Here is a 16455-nt window from a genome sequence, read left to right as displayed (position 1 = left end):
ATGTAATCATAGGTAGTGGTAGATGTTCTCTGTCAAAGAACTGTATTATATGCACAATCATCATCTCTATTCACTCACATCACCAGCAATACTAGGAAAGGAGAGACGCTGCTTCTTGTTCCTCATGTGATGGACTGAACATGAGAAAGTGATGTCTGAATAAGGCTAGAAATTCCTCTTGTTTTGCTTAGGTCAGATCCCACCCCACGTAATAAGTCCGATTTGGGCCAACACACTTTAAGAAGGAGTCAGGCCAACTGGAAAGGCAATGAGGATGACCCAGCCCAAGAACAAACCTATGAAGACCTATGAAAGAATCGTTGAGAATACCTGCAACAAAACTGCAGCAAACACAACTGTTAATATTAGATGAAATAAAGCCAGACTTCTCATAGCAAGTGCTAATAATGAAGCTAAAGCTTAAATGTTTTGGACACCTAATGCAAAGGCAAGGTCATCGATGCTTCCAAAAATCAAAGACAATAGAAAAAGAGGCTGACAGGTGGCCAGGTACCATCACTGATTACACAAGCAGGTGCTTTCAAGAACTCAGAGAAGCAGTCACTGATTGACAGACCTGGCAATGTTTGTTGGGCCGTGAAGCACGGGAAGCAATGGAGTAACTGAACAAGACGCCTCACCCACGTATATATTTGGAATATTTTGCAGCACAACTGATTTGAAGAAACCACAGTGTGGCTGATTTTATGTCTGTTCTTGAAGGAGCTACGGAGATAAGGTCCTTTTGAACACTGATGCATTCTGCAGAAAGATGGCTCTCTCCATCAAGGTTCTGATGCAATTTCTCAAACTCCATCTTGACTTCCACCCTTAGTGAGTTGATTTAACTTTCTGTTTAAAGGCTTTGTGCAGATTACAGAACATGTTCATAAAGTTACATTGGTTGATTCAGTTCCTTCTGTTCTCAGGAACCTGTGGTTCGTTTGTTCGTTCATTCATTCATTCATTCATTCATTCATTCATTCATTCATTCTTACTTAATTTCTATAGCCACCCATCTCAACATGTTCTACTAGAAGTTATGAATGAAGGATTAGATAAACTATTGACAAGAGGCATTCTAGAGAAGATCCATGAGGGTAGATGCAGTGGATGTTTTTTAACATGCCTTAGCCAAATATGAATTTCTGCCTTTTTCATTAGCTAGATTACTCTAGTCCCTCTGCTAGAGTCATTACAAATGAAATTATTTCTTTCTCTATCAAGGTGTCTTGTGGAACTTGCTAAGGACATCCTGTATCTCCTCTTGTATTTAATTTGACAAGAAATGATGTTTTATCAGACAAATGGAAGATATTGTGGGTGTAAAGAGAAACGGTGGGATTGAACGCAGACTGTTACTATATGCTGATAATATGTTTTGTTGACAATGATATATGTTCTATACCAAATCTTACGTGGTTTGGTAAATGTTCCGGTGACTCAGTTAAGTCCCATAATCTTCCTGTAGGTCTGGGGGAAGGAGTCAAAAAAAGTCAAGATGGTGGGAGGGAAACCATGTGATCTAACCAATTGACAGTTGTCTTTGCCACATGTTTGTAAGTCTCTCCCCATTTCATCCAAGCATGACTGTGATAGAAGACCTTACATATATCAAACTTACATACAAATATATTTTAGTTTTAGTATTAATATACTAGGAACACTTGCACTTTTATTTTGGCTCTGAAACCATGTTTTATTTCCTTGAAGAGTTTTGTTGGCGTTCTAGCTCTTCCTTTCTAACAGACCTTGATAGATTGCCATACCCATAGAAAGATAAGGTGTACATTCCAAAGATAGCTTCTCCAGAGGAAAGGTATTGTTTAATCATGGTCAAGGGGCCCTAGCAAGGATGGAAGGAAGTCCCTTATATGGAATGAGGTTAAGATGAAGGAAGGAAATAGGAAGGAAGTTCCTAATATGGAATGAGGCTAAGGTGGAGTATGGGTAACTGAGTAAGGGGTGGTCTTCTAAAGGAGGAGATGAATGGAATGTATATAATGAGCTGTAAGGAGGGAGTCCTGCACGATCGCCCACCTATGTCATGTTCCCCGTTGCAAGGCATAAGTGCATCACAACGGGGAACATGCACATCAGGAAAGAGGAAGGGATAACCATTATCCTTTAAACACACACATCATCCCTTAAGCACCCAAACCCATAAAATCAATCACCAGGACAATAGGAGCGCACCTCGGACAGGACATGGAAACCATTAACAGGTCGGGGGAACTCCCAGCCATTACCCCGGGGGACGCACCTGCACCGGACGAAGGCAAGGAGACAAAGGAGAACATCGGAGATTGCCCGAATCGCCCATCGTCAGACCCATACCAACTCTAATCACCCATCCAGACCCGGCTTGGGGGACAATGGAGGGTGGAGGAGGACAAGGTCCGCCATCGGGGTATAAACGGGACACCCTGCTACCACACCCGCATTCCCGTCTTTTTCTCCGTATGCATTCTGCTTCAATAAACTCGGAAATCCTTAGACCCTCTAAGTGAGTCCATGTCTTATTCGAAGTAAGGCTACCCTGACACCTCACAGCTTGCTGTCATTGCTCTTGGGTGAAAAATAACTTAATTTCATGCAACTGCCTGTTTCTTTGGTCCCGGCTCAGAAATAAACCTGGTAAGGAAATAAAAAAAATTCTAACAACTGACAAAAGACACCTCTTTTCTTCCTAAAACAAGGTTAAATAGTTCACCAGCAATTTCATTCCTGTCCCCTTGTTACTGCTCTACTATCATACCCAAGAAAAGAGCTTTGAATGGCGACCAGATGATTGAATGCAGTTTGATAGAGGACTGAGTGGAAGTCAGGAAGCATGAACTCTTTGATCCATTGTCCAAGAAGGAGCGTCTTCTAGGGTGGGAGAAAAGCTTGGAAATGTTCAGACCAGTGCTACACTTGCGCGCACGTGTGTGTGATAAAATGAGATCAGTTCCTCTCCTTTACATATTTTAATACTCCCCCCACCCCCTTCCCTTCCTCTTGTTTCATATGAGACCAAGATGCTTAGAAACTTGTTGTAGATGATTGTGTTGCGATTTCAAGACCAGTTTGGAGGTGCTAGATCCCAAATGCACTGCCACCCTGCCTTGTCTTGGAAGGCATGTCCCATTGGAAGAATGCTGGGAGAATGTTTTCATCTCTGTCTTGCTGATAGAGATGGCCAACGGGTCCTATTGTCTAAATGCTGGAAATTCTCAGTGGACAAGAAGCTAATGATGCAGCTGATGCTCTTCCAGGAATTCCCTTGGGAACCCAGTGCTACAGCGATGATGCAATGTTACTGACTCACCTGAATCACCAGTTCCAAAAGGTATCTGTTTGTCTGGCCTTCGATTACTTTAACTATAGGGCAGCTTTGTTGTTAACAGAAGGATGATGATGGATGAAATTTATTATGGCCACCCACTCCCAAAGGCTCTTATAAAAGGTTCTTTGCAATTGTTCAGAAGCAGTGTCTCTCCACCCATCCAAATTCATAATGCTGGTTCATTTAGGAAGCTGAGTCAACTTATTTCTGGTTCAGTCCCGGTTTAGGTGAACATGGAACAAAGCTGGGTTTTTATCCCCTTTGCAGTGCGGCAGTTCTGCAGAGCTTGTGAGCCTATTTTCCCACTGATGGGAGCAATTCCCCTATCCAGCTTAAATGTCTTATTCCTGGAGCCAGTATAGAATCATCTGTCTCACTCCAGGCCCTGCAACAACATGCAGCTGTGGTTATAGCTCTTGGGGAAAGGGCCAGGTTGCAAAAATGCCACAACTCTAACAGGCTGTTAAGTATAGAAGGAAAGGTATCTTTGCAGCCAGGAAGCTTCCCCTCATAGCAATCAGTCAGATTGAGAAACAAACAAACAACTATCAGATGGTGGAGAGGTAGGGAGACCAGCAATTTATTTTATTTCCTTTTTGTGTGGAGTAAGGAGATTCTTGTTATTCCACAACTGATGGCTGCTCAGAGTGGGGCACTGGTTAAACAATGTTCTTTGCATTCTCATCTTGGTCAATGAAAGGTACATGGGTTGGTTCCTGAGTTTCCTGCATGTTCTCAACATTCCCAGGCCTGCAGAAGGAAAAGCAACCACAGGTCACTTTTAAACTGTTTTGTGAGAGATCAGGGATCCTTTCAGACAGACCAGAGTTGGAAAGGTCCCTCACGTTACTTGGTTTATTTTCATCCTTTCCATTGCTTTCAGGAGAATAAAGGATCCTTTTCAAGTTAACCCCCATTGCTTCCTTCTTTCAGGGCAGAACTAGGACAGTGCTGCAACGCTTCCCACTGGCTGACGGTAACCAAGGAAAACGCACCGCTGGGATCAACAATCAGTTTTGATGGTAACAAAGAGAAAAATATCACTGTGAATTCTGAGCTGGCAAATCTGCTACCAGAGGTAATAGAATATGTATCCTTTTGCTTTTGGTGGGAGGGAAACTAATGGAAATTAATGTAACTGCGAACAGTGGCTAAACGAGACAGTTGCTAAATGAGGACTACCTCTAGTAGTAGTTGTTCTCCAAATGGCACTGATGCCCCTGATTGCTATCCGCACTGTATCCAAAGAGAAAGAAACTCCTCTGTTTCCGTAATCGGACAAGTAAGCTTACCAGGTGCAAAGGGAGGAAGCCGAGAGAGGGCCACACTTAAAGCAAGTGTGACGGTGGTGGTGGGGGGCTTCCCTATATGGAGCACTAGAGGGAGGGTGTCAGCACTTCAAAGTAGATCAGACTAGGAATCCAAGTTCATGTAAGTCAGCACTACTTTTATTGTAAAGCTATAGTAACAGAATCTTGCAAGTCTGAATGGGCTTCCCGCTTCCCTCCCTTTATCTTTGTGAAAACTAGGAAGGGGCTTCTCTGAGACGTTACTCATATTGCATTCCTGCCCTGGATTCAGGCATCTTTTATCTGACCATTGTCTTGGTAGCAGCTCTTCTTCCCGTCCTTCAAGGCCATTCCCCCTGCCCTCTAATTGGGTGTTCTGAGATTGCGAAACTCCCCAGAGGTTTCTCAGGTGGAATTGGTTGTCTAGATCAGTGTTTCCCCACGATAACAACTTGAAGATGTGTGGACTTCAACTCCCAGAATTCCCCAGCCAGCATGGGGAAGGTAGGAGGGAGAGTAGCCCGATCCCAGTTTGTGATAGGTCAAGGAAAATATGGTGGGAGGTGTCAGGTTAGCCATTCTGGGAAAGGGAGATTGACAACCTTTTGCTGGCAACTTCAATTTGGGGACCTGGCATCCAGATGGCTGGTGATGGCAAATAACAGTTCCATCAGTTTTAAGACTGCACTTACTCACCCACGACCTGGTAGAGGATAAGCAGATGGATATGGCATGTATTCTAGTTGGGCTGAAGGTACCAGTGATGGTGGTCCTCACTTAACAACCACTCATTCAGCGACTGTTTGAACTTACGACAGCGCTGAACAAGTGGTAGTTACAGCCGGTCCTCGAAGTTCCAGCTGTCGCAGCGCCCCCGTGGTCACATGATCGTGATCTGAGCACTCAGCAGCCAGCCTGGATTTCCAACCATTGCAACATCCCCGTGTCACATGACTTTGATTTCCTACCTTCCCTGCCAGCTTCCCACAAGCAAAGTCAATGGGGAAACTGGCAGGAAGTCGGAAGTCACGATAACATGAGATCCTTGCTTAACGACGGCAACTGGGGACTGCTGGAATTGCCACACTATGCAAGTGGTCATGGACCAGCCCACGCCAGAGCTTCCTGTCGGTCGTCAACACCCCCAGCTCCCCCAGGGACGAGTCCGTCACCTCTAGAATATCATCCATCCACCTTGCCCTTGGTCGGCCCCTCTTCCTTTTGCCCTCCACTCTCCCTAGCATCAGCATCTTCTCCAGGGTGTCCTGTCTTCTCATTATGTGGCCAAAGTATTTCAGTTTTGCCTTTAATGTCATTCCCTCAAGTGAGCAGTCTGGCTTTATTTCCTGGAGGATGGACTGGTTGGATCTTCTTGCAGTCCAAGGCACTCTCAGAATTTTCCTCCAACAGCATTACAGTATATCCTAGCATTTATATTGTTATTTTCCATCTCTATTAAAAGAAGGGAAAAACTGTGGTGCTTGCTAAATGGTCAATAAACTCTTTATCTTTTCTTTTGCAGCTTGTGGAATTGAAATTTCCTAGATACGTTTTGATCACTTGCACCTTTTATTACTATTTGAGTGATCTTATATATCAAATGCAGTATTTCACTGTTTGCGTAAAGTGGGTCAGATCCCAAATCACTCGCCTTTGGAGAAATATAATGAAATAAACTGATTTTAGTGAATCCTTGCTAAAGGCCCCTGGGTTCCCTTGAGTCCACCTGAAGAATAAATTAAGGTCCAATGTATTACAGTGTTTGTAATCAGCTGTCTGTACATGCATTTTTAATCCCCTGTCCTTCCTGACCCATGGCATTCTCACAAAACCTCTAGAGTTCCCCTGTGGCAGGTTCCCGATATGCACCATCATTGGCAGTGGTGGAATGCGGCACAGCCGCTGTGGGCAAGAAATTGACCAGGCTGATTTCATCATCAGGTAATCGTTGCTCTTCCTTTGAGAGCTAAGGCTAAAGGGCAATGTTGGAAGCATCTACATCCTTGCTTCATCAAGATAATGTCTTTTATTTCTCATTTCCCATCTTTCTTCTCCATCTCCTTATTCTCTTCTCCTCCTTCCCCTTCCCCCTCTCCCTGTCCTCTCTCCCTCTCCCTCCTCCTCCTTCCTCTTCTCTTCTCTCCTTTTGTTTTTGCTTTCCTCTTCCTCTTCCCTTTCTGCCTCTCTCATCCCTTCTCTTTCCTCCTCCCTCTTTTCCTTCTTCTCCATCTCCTTCTCCTCCTTTCTCTTCTTCCTTCTTCTTCCTCTTCCTCTCCTCATCCTTCCTCTCTCCCTCTCTCCTTCTTATCTCTCTCTTTCTCCCTCTCCCCCTTCCCCTTCCCCTCCTCCTCCTCCTCCCTCCTCCTTTGACCTTGCATAATACAAAGGGACTTACGTCTTCCCTGTGGGGATGGGAAATGTCAAACACATAAAATACCTATTCTGACAAGCAAAAACTTCCTATTACAGGCAGTCCTCATTTAGCAACTACAGTTGGGACTGGCAGCTTGGTTGTTAAGTGAAGTGGTTGCTAAGTGAAACCACGACTGTACTTATGGTCTTACTTCAGCTTTCCTTTGCTTTATAGACCTGTGAAGGTCATAAATGCGAGGATTGGTCATAAAGTTACTTTTCCATCACCGTCGTAACTGCAAGCGGCCACTAAATGAGGCAGTCGCTAAACAAGGACTACCTTATGTACCACAAACAATTCCCCCCCAAAAGTCAAGAATTCAGGACATGGAAGGATGGATTTAAATTACAAGAAGGCAGATTCTGAGTAAATGTTGGGAAAAACTTCCTAATGTTAAGAGCAGTTCAAGAATAGAACCAATTACTCAGGGAGGTGGCTGAAATCACCCTTTCCAACACTCCATGTATATTCAGTGTTGATTCCCTGTTTCTACTCACACCTGTCTCTTTACAGTACTTGGTGACTTTTCTCTTTAGCCTTTTATTTTAAGGTCACTTTGGGATTTCTGCTCCTTTAATTTTTTCCTGATTTCTTGAGGTTTTCATATTCTTGAATCAGCCCCAAACTAGTGCCTCTTTCCTGTTGGGCAAGGGGGCTTTAATTTCTAGTATTTTTGCAGTTAAAATCATTGCTTATGTTGGAATCCTATGGGCATAAAACACCCTCCCAGTCTGATAAAAACAGGGGTTGGATGGAAGGCATATCCAAAGAAAGTGGCAAAGAAAAAGCTATTTCTTCAAGAGATGCAACTTTCAGAAAACTCGGCTGTCTGGATCTGGACTGAACAGGTGGACAGGTTTGACGTAAGACCAAGAGTTAGCACAAAGAATTTTGGAAGGTGAGGTTCTGGCAACAACAATGCCCATTTGATGTTTTTGCGAAGCTTTCCCCCCAAACATCATTAAGAACTGAACCAAACCTACCCATTTCCCTTGTTTTGCACTTTTAAATAACATGGCTTGTCTTGAGATTAATCAGTGTGCCTGTTTTCCATTCTCTCCCCCACCCAGATTTAATCTGCCTCCCATGAATTATGCTGAAGATGTGGGAACCAAGACAAGCCTAGTGACCATCAACCCCAGTATTTTACAAATTAAGTAAGGAGATTGTGGGGTAGATAGCAACAACAACTCATTACAGCTGTGAACTGAGGACTGTGGCACTCCAAACTTCTCTCAAACACATAAACCATACTTTTTCATGCATTCATGCATACCTTTTGAGAAAGACCTCTACATGGGAATATACTCTGTCCTGGGTCAGTTTGTTAGGCTTGGGTTTACTGTATTATGTGAATCTAGCTACTGTGGCTTGTATCAAGTTTCCTTCGAGCTGAGTTCAACTGCTGCTGTCTTCATGGATGTGCCCCTGCAGTTTTCTTCGTTACAGTCTGGAGGTGGTTTACCATTGCCTTCCTGTGGAAGGTTTCTCCAGCTTCTCATTTAGGATTATCATTTCCTGATCATCCCCAATCCAAGGATTAAGCAGGCCTGACCCTATTTAGCTCTGAGGTCATCAACTATAATTCGATCCTGGAAGCTGGAGGTGGCAAAGACTGAACCAGAAACCTTTTGAATAGGCAGGTGCTGCTGACCAGTACCTTAGTTTTCAGACTTGTGGCACCCGGAAGGAGGACACTGGGCAGGGAGAAATGGAAATGAAGAGGAAATGTGGTGCAAAGACAAATCTGTGTTGGAGAAAGAGAAAGAAGCTATGGCAGGAAACTTTGATGGTGGTTCCCTTTAGTGAAGATGAAGCAGGGACTTCTCCTATTGCCTGGTCGAATTCCCACCCCGTTCCCAATTCTACCTGCATTTATATACAGGATTGCAAAGATACCCATATGGGGCTTGCATAACTTGCTTGATTTGGTTAAAATCCAGTAGGGGTAGGGAATTTGTGGTTCCAGGTATTAGGGGAACACACCCATTGTCTCAGCAAATTAGGTGAATCAGACCATGACCATAAAGCATCGCTGTAGCTTTTTTGTTTGGTCAAATTGTAGTTCATCATGGGAAGCCAGCACTTGGGTTAACTTGGGCTTCGTGGGTTGTATAAACCAAGGCACTGATAGCTGGCAGATGAGTGTCCGATCCCTCTGGAGTTGCTGAGCAGCAGCAACCCCAAACGCTTTCTCCTCCTTCTTCTCTATTAAGGTCCAATCCTCCTTCTAGGGGAACTCAGACCTGGCTTTGCTAGTCTTCTCCGTCTAGACTTCCTGCCTCCGAGTCATCGTTTTGCCCCTAGCTCCACTTAATGGAGTTTTACTAAAACCCAAACAGATTCCCATATCCCTAAATCTGTTCCTTTCACATGCTTTCGATTGCTGAATGCATTTTTACTTGTGTTTTTTCCCCCTTTTGTCTTCTGAAGATACAGAGACTTGCTGGGTCATAGGAAGCCTTTTGTGGATGCTCGTCAGGCCTACAAAGATGCTGTTTTCCTCATTCCTTTGTTATCCCTCGAGGAGCATATTGCTGTTGGTTGCCGTGCTCTGTATACCATGCATGATTTTGGCCTGACCCAGCAGGCTTTCTTCCTCCACCCACACTAACTGAGTGCCCTTCATAAGTATTGGAAACAGAAAGGATTGAAAGAAATACGGCTGTCATCTGGCCTCACATTCACCAGTTTAGCTCTGGAGTTCTGTGAGCACATCTGTCTCTATGGCTTCTGGCCATTCTTGTTCGATCTAACTGGTGAACCCCTCAATCATCACTACTATGATAACGTATTGCCAAATATTTGGCTTCATACCATGTCTGAAGAGTACTCATGTTATCTCAGTATGTATGACCATGGTGTCTTGCACATACAACTTGGCAAATGCCAGTGAGTGTTGGCCAGATGGAGCAGTCCCTAACCCATGGATAAATTGTCCACAACAAGAACAGCCTTGTTGCTAAAAATGAAATGAAGGTACATTGCACAAGTAACCGGCTGAAGTGGAGTCATCTTTCACAAGCACTTAGTTGGGAGACCCATCGTGCTGACAGAGGAAAAGTCCGGTACAAAAACGTGGGTGGTTGATTATTACAGCCGATAATTCGTTGGAGTACTGTTAGGTCCCCAACACGGTACCCTCAAAAGCTTTGCTTAGTGCCTTTGGGCACCGTGAGCTAACTAATGGTTTCATTGTTGAACTGGCCATATCATCGTGGCAGTTCTTTTCACATGGGGTAACTGTTCCTCAGGGCAACCGTAACGTCCACATCATGTTCTCAAAATCCCTGCAGGTCCAGTGGCTGATCAAGTGGTCCCTACTTTATTGAATACCAGACAACCCATGACTAGTTGGGCCATCCTTTTTTCCACACATAATACGGGGTGGCGCCTCCCCTCCCCTCCCCTCCCAACCCTCAGCAAACCCTAGTGAAGCTGCCACTGCCTCTGCCTCCTCAGCTGACCTTCGGAACTGCCTGCCACTTTGCTGGGGGGATGGGAAACAAAGGGACATGCGGACTGTGGGGAAAACTGCATCCCCGCTCCCCATCCTGGCATGAGCCCAAGGGCCCTCTCCCTCCAGGGAGGAAGAGGGCTCACCTGTCAACCACCAGCGCCCCCAGCCAGCCCTACTTCGCCAGCAGGCGTCTGAGTTGCTCCCTTGTCCTGCCCTCACCACCACTGCAGTTAAGAGATTTCAATTTTTGGCCTCAGTTCCAAAGCAGCCAATTGCCACTCGCCTGTCAGGCCTTGCTGCCGGTTGATTGGGCGCAGGGACCAGAGGGAAGCGGGAAAGAGGGTGGGGATATGCCCTCCCGTGTTCCCTTGGGCCACACAACCTACAGGTTTCTGGGAAGTGTCGTTGTAAACCATGATCACGTGACCACAGCTAACTGTGGTGACTCTGCAGCAGCCAAACTTTGTGAATAGAACTGGTGTGAAGATCCTTGAAATTTCAATTCCATGAGAGTCATGGGTCCCAGATTTTGGACACGTTCTTTAAGTTAGTCCATTTGAGGTACCTTGCTTCAAAAACTGTTGCCCTATGATGCACCGTTTTGGCCAACTGAAAGTGACAAACAGACTAACAGACAGTTTTAGTAGTTTATAGATAGTCTGTATATCTGGGTAGGTGTTATCAATCCATGTTGTCCTGAAGGAGCCCCTGGACTTGACAAAAAGGTACTGATTACTCATGATGTTCCACAGAAGTTTCCGTGGAAGCCAACAAAGCTAAGTCATGGCCAGAAAAAAAGATTGATTTACTCAACTTGTCCTCGCAAACAGCTTACATTCATTCTCATTCTCTCTCTCTCTCTCTCTCATCACCATCTATTCATCCATCAAGTACCGTGGGGCTTACATTGGGTTAATCTAAGCAGTTTACACAGCAATAACGAAACACATTACAAGTTATAAAATACAAATGTCATAAATACTTAATCAGCTGTAAATGCATAAAACGACAATCAACAGTGCCTTATACGCCCTAAGTATCTGTAGAGAGTAAGGGAGATGACCTTGACAGAGATAGGCCAGATCCATTACCAAAGCAATGAGGAGGGAAACAGCTTAAGTCCAAAACAAGCAGAAAGTATGTGTAAGTGGCTCAGACACCTCCCTAAGTCATATGGGTATAAGGGGAGGTGGCATGGCACAATCAAACTTGCAAGACACTGTTACAGCCACTCTCAGTAAAAGGAGTCTTAGCCTTCCTTTTGAGTTGGTTCTTGGTCTGGTCTACCTGATGGAGCTGACAGTATCTGCTTAATACATCCAAATGCTTTTTCAACTCCTAGGTTTTCAGCAGCCTTGTAAATGTTTGTTTGTTTGTTTGTTTATACTTCAAATTTAGTCACCACCCATCTCAATAAGGAGAATGTGGTCCCACTCCTGCTGCACTTTGTAGGGGATAAGGATTCTTAGCAAGTACTCTCTCTGGGAACGCCGTGGCTCGGCAGGTTTTATTTGGAGCAGCCTGCTCATCTGCTGATGAGAAAACAAAGACTTAGAGAAGTCCTGCAAGCATGGATTGCTCTAGGAACCCACCATTTTAAGGCTGTGCCAGGGAAAAACCCAAAGTCTGATAAATGGATTGTTTGGAAATGTGTCTCCATCTTCCAAATGTTGAATGTTCCTTTAATCTAACTGAACATTTTGGCTATTCATATACATCTGATATATACTTTATCAAATTATATGAATCAAAACCCCTCGTTTTATTTATGTACAGGATGTATTTAAATGGAGAAGGCCATCCAACTTTACAATGACTCTGCATAGTGCATGTGCTTATTTAAGTAAGGCATATTTTGTGCAGGTACATGCTGAAGACTCCAGCCAAGCAGATAGAATTATTAATCAGTTTTTTAGTGATGGAGATGACACTGTCACATAGACAATTCAGTTCCTCATACAGTTCCAGGATTGGTAAAGAACTGGGGCTACCAGTGCAACCTTCATGTAAAACATCCACCACTGAGCTACAGTATGCTGCTATTTTATATTGATTTTATACCAATGCACTATCGTCATAGGAACCCAGGGGGGAGAGTTAAGATAGCATCCTTCCTCCTAGGTAACAAGAGTGTTTGTTATTTACTGGTACCATATTTCATATTTAAGTATATCAGGTACTTGGTAGACCAGTGTTTCCCAGCTTTCAGATGCATGGATTTCAACTCCCAGAATTCTCAGCAATGGTCTTTCTGGCTGGGGAATTCTGGGTACTGAAGGCTACACATCAGGAAGTTGCCAAGGTTGGGAAGCACTGGTTTAGACCAAAGTGGACTGTATTGTTTACATGATTATGGGCAGGGGAATGAGGACATGACAGGTGCAGCAATCCCATTTTGTTGGTTCCAGATGTTCCCACATAGAAGCTATATTCAAATATATACCTTTAAAATATAAAGTTTGGAGGTTTGAGCAGTCAGTGCTGGCCCTACCATTGGGCAGATGAAATAGCATAGCAAATTTGGGTGCTCATCATCATCATCATCATCACCATCACCATCAGTGAACAGCGTGATGAAAACGTGACTGTAAGATTTTCTTCTTCAGGGTCAACAAAATATAGCGGATTAGCCTGTATGTAACATTTGAGCAACAGGTCTTCAGCCTTGTATCTTCTGTGGGGACCAGGAGTTAACTGAGTTGAAGTCCAAGATGTCTGTAGAGCAGCTGAGTTGAAATCAGATAATTCATAGCATCGTAGCGTGCCCTTTGTTCATGGCTGTTGCTGAAACAGATGCGCCAGGCCAAAATCTTGTGGAAGGGTGCCTAAATTGAAGCAGTGGAAGTATGTACATTTATTTGAATCCAACCAGCTGACTAGAAAATAATAATACAGTTTAAAAGTTATCTAGTTCTTGTCCTTCAAACTGGAGAGCTAGTGATGTGAAGGTCAGTGTGCAGAAAATGAGTTTATACTGAACAGAATGGCTTTTTCCCCCCCCAAATGCCACTTCTGCCAATTAGAGACAAAATCAGCATTCTGGCTCTAGACTGTGCTGTGTCTTGGACAGTATTCTGTTCAAAGCGAAGAAAATGCTCTTAAATCAGTTCATGGCTGGAAAATATATTTAGGCCAGTGGACCAGTCTCAGGATTTTGAGGGCATGTGTTGGAGGTTCTCACAATATGGCTGTCATGATGGGTAATGACATTCACAAAATGTCCATTTATCAGAAGACATTCTGTTAAATTATTCTCTGCCATCCCTTCTAGAATGGGGTCTGCACAGTCCCAACGTTGTTTTTTTTTCTTCCCTGAGTAGGTCAGTATTTCCAAACAAAGTCGAGACTATCCACCATTTTCATTTTTTTGAAACTGTCTCTCTGATCTCTATGGGCAAAGAGGTACCCTGGGAAATCAAGATGATGCTAGAGCTGACACGTGGCTTTGTAGCAAACTAATTTCACATGTGCCAGCTTCCCCTGAGGTCCCCGTGGCTAATCGGCATGTATCAAGCCAATTATGCATAACACACCCATATTTTTGAATCTGACTGGAGTGCAAAAGTTAAATCTCAAGTTGGCAAAGTTGCTTTGGAATTAAAACAGCACCCCAGTGTATTTGCTTTGGTGGCCCTGTGATACCTGCCCTGTTAATAATATGCTTCCATAAAGAAACAGATTCCAGCAATGTCTCAAGGGCTTGATTGTCTCTAAAGTTTATCCAGCTTAGAGCAAAAAGAAATTAAGTGTGTTTCCACTCACTTTCACAGACAGGCAGACCATACGTGCCATTTCTATACATCTGTCTTCCAGTGGTAGTCCTGGTTTCTTCCCATTCTTCCCTCCCCATAAAAAAAAGTTATTTAGTTGTGGCATTTTTGTATCTGAATAGGTGCTCTGCAAAGAGAGAGCAGCTTGCTCTATTTTGAAAAAAGACAAAATAATGAGCACACAAACCTGCAATTTCAACCACGCAGCATGGGAAGCAAAGCCGTTCTGGGATCATTCACAGGGGCAATTTAAGGGGGAAATTACTCATTGCCAGCTTGGTTAAAAACAAGACCACAGCAGATAAACACTTCTTTAAAGTTTCCAAAGTTCTCATTCAGGAGTGGATGTTCTAAAAAAAAAAAATTAGCTTTTCAAATACCATGTTTTGCTTCGAGCCAACGGTGGAAAAGTACTAGAAGCACCCCCAACCCTGCCCTCTCTCCTTGTCCCCCACTTACGGTCGCTTCCACAGGAAGACATTGTTCTACAGGCAAAGCCATGTGAATAACTGCTTCAAGTCAGTGATTTGTCACGTTTTCCTATCTTCACTCCCTTCAATCACACAATCAAAGAGCAAGGATCCCACAGTGATAGAGAAGGGGGTAAAAGCCCACTTTTTCTAATGGCATTTAAATATTTAGAGTCGTTCTGTTGCTCATCATTTGTAGTAAGTTGTAAAGCAGTGTTTCTCAAACTTGGCAACTTTAAGATATGTGGACTTCAACTCCCAGAATTCCCCAGCCTGCATGCTGGCTGGGGAATTTTGGGAGTTGATGTCCACACGTCTTAAAGTTGCCAAGTTTGAGAAACACTGTTGTAAAGGCTTCATTAAAATTGTGATGCCTTCCCTCTATCCCGTCTGCAGTATACATGCCACCGATTAGGAACCACTGTGCCAGGAAATAGTGCCACTGTCTTCACCCCAATCATCTCCCGTAATGGTATGTGGGAATGACCTTGGGAGATCAGAGGGAGAGCTGCAGACTGGACAACTGGCATGTAAAGGATGTCTCAGCCTGCAGAGGAGGGGATAGTGTGGGAAACACTAGGAAAGGAGAGTCCCTTCCGAAATGTTTCCCATGCCATCCCCCTTCAGTGGGCTGAGACATCCTTTATATACCGGTTGTCCAGTTGGCAGCTCTCCCTCTTGTCTCCCAAGGTCATTCCCACATGCCATTATATCTCCATTGCACTTGGGCAGCTGTCCATGTCCACAGCCTATGAGCAGCCCTGAGAAGTCCCAGCTTGGGTCTCTGAAGGGTCTGCTTTACCTGGATGGTGACAGCCTGCAACAGCCAATCACCATCTACCATCCTTTCCACAGACACCCCCAAAGATGCCAACTTTTCTCTGATGATGCCATCTTGGAGAAGGGCAGATAACAAACTTTTCTCAACAGAAATGAGGAAATGGGCTAGATACAAGAAGAGAGCTTTGGAGAAGAAGAAATAATGGCTGGTGAACCAAAAGAGATTGGTTCCAGGGGAGCCTGGGACCAGACCCCCGAACTGTTCCTGGGTGGAGTCTGGAGAAGACCACTGAAGAAGGGAGATGGCTAGTGAGAGATGTGGCTTCTTGGCAGAGATGGCCTTGGGGGATGCTGAAGGAAGAAGACCATCTCCTGCCATCTGGAGAAGAATGCCAGCCAGCATAATCAACATACTTGCTTCTACATGGGGAGTTGGTTGTAGGAAACTATCTACACCTAAATTGCCGCAAGCTTAAGCTAACCACAATATATGAGAGAAAAGGGTTACTTTGATATTGTGAGAGAGACTGGGAGAAGAGTCAATGCAGCCCAGATATTAGGGCTCAAAGAAATAAGGAGGCTTAAATACAGTACCATCTGGTTACCTTCTGTATGACTCTCCCACTAGTGTGGTTTTTAAATGCTCAGTTACCTTTAATTCCATCAAATAGACTGTAACTTGAGGATTTTTCACTCTTCTTCACCAGGCTATTGACCCCCTTGTTGTACCCCACCCAAACTCTTTGCAGTCTTTCTTTTCAAGCCTCTGAGTTCAGGCACCTAAGACATCCTTTCTTTGTGCACTTCAGAACTTAAAGTGGCCCAAGTCTCTTTTTGCAAAGTGTTAAATCCCCCCTCCCAGAATTCTGCTTTTTCTAATTTGTTCCAGCACATTTCCTTCTCCCTTTCCCTCCCTCCCCTCCCCTCTTCTTCCCTTTTATTATT

At 44.2% G+C, this 16455-nt stretch overlaps 1 pseudogene; it reads left to right on the top strand.

Moving 5' to 3' along the window:
* Positions 1 to 3880: 3880 nt before the first annotated feature.
* Positions 3881 to 9926, top strand: LOC134497050 (alpha-N-acetylneuraminide alpha-2,8-sialyltransferase-like; annotated as a pseudogene).
* The last annotated feature ends 6529 nt before the right edge of the window (positions 9927 to 16455 follow it).

The sequence above is a fragment of the Candoia aspera genome, chromosome 4, assembly GCF_035149785.1.
Source record: "Candoia aspera isolate rCanAsp1 chromosome 4, rCanAsp1.hap2, whole genome shotgun sequence".
Lineage (NCBI taxonomy): Eukaryota > Metazoa > Chordata > Lepidosauria > Squamata > Boidae > Candoia > Candoia aspera.
This window is presented reverse-complemented; position numbering and strand designations above follow the sequence as displayed.